This window comes from Rhincodon typus, unplaced genomic scaffold (assembly GCF_021869965.1).
Source record: "Rhincodon typus isolate 14 unplaced genomic scaffold, sRhiTyp1.1 hic_rhity00000826, whole genome shotgun sequence".
Lineage (NCBI taxonomy): Eukaryota > Metazoa > Chordata > Chondrichthyes > Orectolobiformes > Rhincodontidae > Rhincodon > Rhincodon typus.
The window spans coordinates 35,371-43,509 of NW_025966464.1; the positions used below are offsets into that span (position 1 = coordinate 35,371).

The 8,139-nt window shown below is 44.7% G+C and overlaps 1 long non-coding RNA gene across 4 annotated transcripts in view; it reads right to left on the minus strand.

The window, feature by feature from the left end:
* LOC125481085 overlaps positions 1–6,267 on the minus strand; it is a 41,229-nt gene extending 34,962 nt beyond the window's left edge. Inside the window, exon 1 of one of the 4 annotated variants that reach the window (XR_007261194.1) lies at positions 5,964–6,267. This is a non-coding gene — a long non-coding RNA (uncharacterized LOC125481085). Of the gene's footprint in view, positions 1–5,147; positions 5,516–5,963 lie in introns of those variants that run through there. The other 3 variants (XR_007261193.1, XR_007261196.1, XR_007261195.1) reach the window with 3 other exon arrangements.
* Between the last annotated feature and the right edge of the window lie 1,872 nt (positions 6,268–8,139).

An 8,139-nucleotide genomic window follows, 5' to 3' on the forward strand; every position in this document is an offset into this window, starting at 1 on the left:
TTTTGGATGCTGGAATTTTTTTTTTTTTTTTTTTTTTTTTTTTTTTTTTTAAGGCTGGTTGATTAGACTTCAGGATCAATATGTTCCTGCGAAAATGAAGGATAAGGATGGCAAGATTCAGGAACCTTTGATGACAAGAGAAATTGAGAGCTTAGTCAAAAAGATAAAAGGAGGCATACATACGGTTTAGGAAACTGAAGATAGACAGTGATCTAAGAATACAAAGATAGCAGGAATGAATTCAAGAAAGGAATTAGGAGGAGTAAATGGAGCCATAAAATGTCTTTGGAAAACAGGAATAAGCAAATTCCAAGGTGTTTTGTACAAATATAAAGAGCAAAAGGGTGGCTAGGGAAAGGATAGGTCCACTCAAAGACAAAAGAGTGAACTTATGTGTGCAGCCAGAGGAAGTAGTTAAGGTCCTCAACAAATACTTTGTATCAGTATTCACAAAGGAGAAGGACACTATGAATGGCGAGTCTCAGGAAGCGTTAGTTAAAATTCTAGGGCATGTCAATACAAAAATGGTGTTGAATGTTTTGAAAAGCATGAAGGTTGACAAGTACTCAGGAAGTGATAGAATCTCTCTCAGAATGCAAAGGGAGGGAGGGAGGTGAGGAAATTGCTGGGGCCCTGTTTGAAATCTTTGTATCCTTTTTAGTCACAGGACAGGTGCCCAAGGATGGGAGAATAGCCAATGTTATTCATTTGTTTAAGAAGGACAACAGAGATAATCTGGGAAATTACAGGCCAGTGAGCCTTACGTCACTGGTAGGCAAATCACTGCAGAAGATTAATAGGGATAGGACTTACTCACAGTTGGAAAAATATGGGCTTATTAGCAACAGGCAGCGTGGCTTTGCGTGGGCAAGGTCATGTCTTACAAATTTTATTGAGCTTTTTGAGAAAGTGACAAAGATGATTGATGAGGGCAGCGCAGTAAATATTATCTATAGAGACTTTAACAAGGCTTTTGACATGGTGCCTTATGGCAGGCTGAAGGTGAATTCACATGGGTTCTGCAGTGAGCTGGGAAGATGCACACAGAATTGGCTTAGTCATAAAAGACAGTGAGTATTGGAGATCTATGAATAGCATGTTCTGTAGGGATCTGTGCTGGGACCCCTGTTGTTTGTAATATATATAATTGATTTGGAGGAGAATATAGCTGCCCTGATTAGTAAGCTTGCGGAAGCTGCAGATAGTGAGGATTGCCAAAGGATACAGCAGGATAAGGATAAGCTGGAGACTTGGGCAGAGAAATGGCAGACTGAATTTAATCCAGACAAATGTGAGGTGATGCACTTTGGAAGATATAATGCAAGAGGGAATTTTACAGCAAATGGTAGAACGCTGGGTAGCATGAACATACAGAGGGATCCAGGTGTACAGGTTGACAGTTCCCTGAAAGTGCAACATAAGTGGATGAAGTAATCAAACATATGGCATGCTTGCCTTCATTGGTCAAGATATAGAGTATATTAAAAAAAAAACGGCATGTAGCAGCTGTATACAACTTTAGTCAGGTAACAATTGTTGTATACAAGGAGATAGCAAGAACTGCAGATGGTGGGGAAGGGTCCCAACTCAAAACCTTGACTCTCCTGCTCCCCTGATGCTGCCTGACCTGCTGTGTTCCTCCAGTTCCACACTGTATTGACAATGCTGTAATACAGTTCTGGTCACTGCACTACCAGAAGAACGTGGAGGCTTTGGAGGGGGTGAAGAAATAGTTTGTTTTCATTTGAACATCAAAGGATAAGGGAGCAACCTGATGAAACTTTACTAAATTATGACCAGCATCAATAGAATAGATAGTCAAAGCCTTTTCAGGTGAGAAATGTCAATTACTAGGGAACATAGGTTTAAGTTAAAAGGGGGTAAGTTTAAAGGAGGTGTGAGAGGCAAGTTCTTTCACACAGAGGGCGGCAAGTCCCTGGAACGCACTGTCAGAGGAAGTGATGGAGGCAAATACAATAACAACAGAAACATCTTGACAGAGAAAAGAATAGGCAGGGAACAGATGGATACAGACCACGTAAAAGCAAAAGGTTCTTAGTTTAGAAAGGCATCATGCATCGGCGCAGTTTTGATAGGCCCAAAGGGGCCTGTTCCTGTGCTGTACTATTCTTTGCTTTTAAAAGGTGGGAGACAAAAAACAGGAAATTTTAAGTGAGTGAGCATACCATCTACCACAGCAAAATGCTAGAATCCATTATTAAAGAAGTTATAGCAGATTACCTAAAAAATCATAATGCAATCAGACAGAGTCAACATGGTTTTGTGAAAGGAACATAACTAATAGAGTCCTTTGAAAACAAAAGGCATGTAATAAGCTGTCACAAAGGTCACAACACAAAATAAGAGCTCATGTTGTAGGTGATAACCTATTGGCATGGATTAAAGATTGGGTAGCTAACAGGATACAGAGGGTGAAGAACAAAGAACAAAGAATAAAGAAAATTACAGCACAGTGAAGCTAAATAGATCTTTATTAGGTTGACAAACCGAGAGTTGTGGTCTACCACAGGGAGCACTGCTGGGCCTCAGCTATATGGAATTTATATTAATGATTTGGATGAAGGAAGCAAACTAAATTTGCCAATAACACCATAATAGGTGGAATGGAAGTTAGCAAGAGGTAAAAAGTTTACAAACAGATTATAGATTAGTTAAGTAAGTGAGCAAACTTTGGGCAAATGAAATACATGGGAAAACGTGAACTGGTCCATTTGGCTGGAAGAATACAGAAGCAGTGTACCATTAAATGGAAGCAGATTGAAGAATCCAGTTATACACAGGGAACTTGACATCTGGGTGCATGAAGTACTAAAGATTGGTATACAGGTACAGCAGATATACAGGTACAGTGGCATGGTGGCTCAGTGGTTAGCACTGCTGCCTCACAGCGCCAGGGACTCGCATTCGATTCCCGTCTCAGGCGACTGTCTGTGTGGAGTTTGCACATTCTCCCAGTGTCTGCATGGGTTTCCTCTGGGTGCTCTGGTGTCCTCCCAGTCCAAAGACGTGCAGGGTAGGTGGAGTGGCTATGCTAAAGTGCCCAGGGATGTTTAGGTTAGGTGGGTTAGACATGGGAAGTCGGGGTGGGATGGACTTGTTGGGGCAAATGGCTTGTTTTCATACTGTAGGGATTCTATGATAAATGAAACTCAGGTAATCCTTCCTCTTAATGTTCAATTCCTCTCATAATTAAGGATATCAGTCTTTTTCATCATGTGCTTTAACTGTATACTAACTTTTTTTTGACTTGTACTAGAATACCTAAGCCCTGTGCACCTCAAATTCTGTGGTTCTTTGTTTAAGTGATACTCTGCTTCTTTTATTCCCCCTTCACATTTTCCTGCATCATACTCCATCTGCTGGATTTTTTGCCCATTCAGTCTATATCCATCTGCAAATTCCTTACTACTGATGGAATCCCTACAGTGTGGAAGCAAGCCATTTGGCCCATCAAGTCCACACTGATTCTCCAAAGAGCATCCCATCCAGACCACCTGATTTCCAATGGCAAATCCATGGACACTATGGGCAATTTAGCATAGCCAACCCACTTAATGTTCACATCTTTGGACTGTGGAAGGAAATTGAACCACCCAGAGGAAAACTACATGGACAGCATGTGCAAACTCCACACAGACAGTTGCCCAGATTCCTAGAGCTGCAAGGGAGCAGTGCCAACCACTGAGCCACCGTCACTGCCGTCCTTGCTGCCTTACATACCTCTCCAACTATCTTTGCGTAGTCAGCAAATTTAGTTGCCATGCCATCATTCCACACCGCCCTCCCTCCCCCAATTCTATGCCACTGATGTAAATTGTAAAGATTTCAAGGCCCAGCACAGACATTTCACTAATGCAGCAGCAGCAAGGTGAGTGGCAGTGCAGAAGCCAGAGACAGTTGGGTTTGCCAACCGATAAACTGCAGGGGGGGGACGGTGTTCAGATCAAAACAACAACTCTTATCCCTGAAAATCCACCAGAAGTATCCCTGTGAAACATTTGCTTTACCCCACATGGGGAGCCACAAAACATCACTTAAGAAATGTTGGCAACAGCCAAGTTTGCAAATCCTAAATCTGAAAGAACATCGAACTTGCACACTGGATTTCTAAGTAAAAATCCCCAAGGCATGCTGACAGTTCCAGAGTCTCTGTTGAATGTGTGATGGTATAAAGGGGGAAAACGAACCCATTAGAAACTGTTCTTAACCAAATTACCATCATTCCCTTGTACACGTACATGTATTTTTTCATATCTTTAACTGGTACCCAATGATTCAATTAATGATGAAAAATAACGACAAATTCGGTTTGATTACTAATTATACAGCACGTTTGTATGCATCGGGCAAAATACACTTCTCTAGCATGAATACACCATTCCTTTAAAGTTAGTTTAGTGTGCTAGTCTCAAGCGGTTTGCACCTACGGAATTTAAATTCAGCGTTAATCAGGGGTCAGTGCTAAGCCTTATTCTGCAATGATGTGGCGTTATAGTCAGGTGTTGTCAATTCGGTGTTGTCAAAAGCGCTCAATAAACACGCTGGACAAATTTTAAACCAGTTTGTTTAAACGTTTGAACAATAACTTTCAATTTCTCCCTCTCCCTTCAACCGCATAATTGTGTACCAGTGCAGACGTCGCGTTTTATTTATTAAATGAACAGCATGAAGAGTTGCAAGTAAAGCTTATATTTATGGCTCGGCCGAAACTAGAATTACACCTAACAATCATGTTGCAGTATAAACATATCTTGAACATCCCTGAATTTTGCACCCCGACTATATCGCTTCGGAGATTGTTCAAGGTATTTTATCATCCTTGGAATTTGCCACTTTTTCATCTACACTTACTTTTCGCTAGGCTATGTGTTGGTTGTGCCATAATAATCTATTTAATATTCAGTAAATCCAATACAAAAGTGCCAAATTTTAAACCGTTTCTGTTTTGCAAACATGCCAATTAGCAGAGTTTATGTCCTGGAAACATTATTTACAAACAACTTTGACAATTTACCCAGGGGGTACGACAGTAAATTTCACACGCATTGGAGTTTATCACCAGCAGATCCAGCAATGAGCCGAAATGGGTTTCAAATAAACCTAATTTAAACTACGATAACGCATACCTGGAAAATGAGATTACAGTCGCTTTGTTACAAAGAGCCTCCGCAAATAATGTGAGAAAAGCTGCATTCAGAGTTTATGTGTTGAGGTGACAACTTTGATAAGGAAATACCAGTCCCACCGTAATCACTGAATGGTGAAACTGTCCCGGTGAGTTGCATCATGCAAGATGAGTTACAACGAACTAAAACTCAATGACTTCCTTGCCCAGATCGACCCGAAATTTTAACTGTTTCCTCTTCTGCAACGTTCCCACCCGACAGTATCACTTTTTAAGGTCGGTGCATTTGTTTTTTTACAAATAAAAACAGAACAATTGGGAGCAGTAATATAGCAGCTCAGCCCGTGGTGAGAAAATGGGGCTTTATTTCCATTGTGATGGAGGGGGCGGGATGTATTTGCAAATCAGAGGGGATCACGATGGTGGTAAATTCCCACCATTGATCTGGTCTATAGCTATCTGAACGTAAACTGAAAACTCCTCTCTCAGGGGAAACCTGGTCCCTTTGCTATTTTTAACTGGACACAGTCATAAGTCTGAGTCTCTAAAGTCACGGGGGGGGAGAACAAAACTCAACTACAAATAAATCACACAGCTCAACATAATTTAGGACAGAAAGTATAAGGGCTTCCGACAATGTAATCCCAATCCCGTGTCCATTCTATGTGTCACTCAGAGACAAAGTTATCGAGCTGTGGCCGAGAAGCCGGCGGCTGCAGGCTGTCCCCCAGTCTCCCCATCTCACTCACACTCACACACAATAAAAACCTACATCCTCCCATCTAACGGTAAGAGTCAAACTCCACTCAGTCTTTACCTTGCAACTCCGGCCGTAAACACGGCACTGTCCCTTCGCCATTTTCCTCCCTCCCGGCCGCTATTGGCTTGTCGAAATTCCGGGAGTTTAGGGAGTTGTCAAAACGCCTCCCGGCCACCGTCCCGCCGCCCTCTTGGGAAGGGAATTGACTGCTCGTGGGCGCCATCTTGTTAAAGGTAAAGGATTGCGCGCGTGGAAGTTCTCGCTGTTGAAGACGATCTTCCCTGGATCGACTTGTCCGTTAGAGGTGATGTGGAGGTGCCGGTGTTGGACTGGGGTGAACAAGGTCAAAAATCACACGACACCAGGTTATAATCCAAGATAACAAGGTGTAGAGCTGGATGAACACAGCAGGCCGAGCAGGAAGGCTGACGTTTCAGGCCTAGACCCTTTTTCAGAAATGGGGGAGGGGAAGGGGGTTCTGAAATAAATAGGGAGAGAGGGGGAGGCGGATAGAAGATGGATAGAGGAGAAGATAGGTGGAGAGGAGACAGACAGGTCAAAGAGGCGGGGATGGAGCCAGTAAAGGTGAGTATAGGTGGGGAGGTAGGGAGGGGATAGGTCAGTCTAGGGAGGACGGACAGGTCAAGGGGGCGGGATGAGGTTAGCAGGGAGGAGATGGGGGTGGGGCTTGAGGTGGGAGGAGAGGGTAGGTGGGAGGAAGAACAGGTTAGGGAGGCGGGGACGAGCTGGACTGGTTTTGGGATGCGGTAGGGGGAGGGGAGATTTTTGAAGCTTGTGAAATCCACATTGATACCATTGGGGTGCGGGGTTCCCAAGCGGAATATGAGGTGCTGTTCCTGCAACCTTCGGGTGGCATCGTTGTGACACTGCAGGAGGCCCAGGATGGACATGTCGTCTGAGGAATGGGAGGGGGAGTTGAAATGGTTCGTGACTGGGAGGTGCAGTTGTTTAGTGCGAACCGAGCGTAGGTGTTCTGCAAAGCGGTCCCCAACCTCCGCTTGGTTTTCCCGATGTAGAGGAGGCCACAACAGGAATGGCGGATGCAGTATACCACATTAGCAGATGTGCAGGTGAACATCTGCTTGATGTGGAAACTCTTCTTGGGGCCTGGGATGGGGGTGAGGGAGGAGGTATGGGGTCAGGTGTAGCACTTCCTGCGGTTGCAGGGAAAAGTGCCAGGTGTGGTGGGGCTAGAGGAGAGTGTGGAGTGGACAAGGGAATCCCGGAGAGAGTGGTCCCTCCGGAAAGCAGATAAGGGTGGGGATGGAAAAATGTCTTTGGTGGTGGGGTCGGATTCCACTTTGGAAGGTTGCAGGAACAGCAACCCGTATTCCGCTTGGGAACCCTGCAGCCCAATGGTATCAATGTGGACTTCACAAGCTTCAAAATCTCCCCTCCCCCTATCGCATCCCAAAACCAGCCCAGCTCATCCCCACCTCCCTAACCTGTCCTTTCTCCCACCTATCCCCTCCTCCCACCCCAAGCCCCACCCCCATCTCCTACCTACTAACCTCATCCCGCCGCCTTGACCTGTCCGTCCTCCCTGGACTGACCTCTCTCATCCCTACCTCACCACCTACACTCACCACTACTGGCTCAATCCCCGCCTCTTTGACCTGTCTGTCTCCTCTCCACCTATCTTCTCCTCTATCCATCTTCTATCCGCCTCCCCCTCTCTCCCTATTTATTTCAGAACCCCCTTCCCCTCCCCCATTTCTGAAGGAGGGTCTAGGCCGGAAACATCAGCCTTCCTGCTCCTCTGATGCTGTTTGGCCTGCTGTGTTCATCCTGCTCTACACCTTGTTATCTCAGATTCTCCAGCATCTGCAGTTCCTACTATCTCTGCTGAATCTTACAGTTTTTTTGACTAAGTGTGAGTTGTGTTGAAGTTTTTGGAGGGATTCTTGCTGGAGGCCTGTGTATATTTCACAACTCACCTCATTAACTACTTAACAACTACTTCGCCCTACTGCATCCCTCTTGTCTAATTCTGTCCACATTTTAACACAACTCACCACTTAGTAGGTGCTCACTGATGAACTGGCAGCTTTGCATCCACACTATCATTTAAAAGCCCATTGTGCACTTTGGACAAGCACTGTCAGTCCTCAGCTGCAGTTCACATCCCTGACGTTTTCCCTGTACCTGCCAAACAAGGAAATTGGCACCCCTGCTTTGCAGGTAGGAACTGAAAGTGCGGCTGGATAGGGTA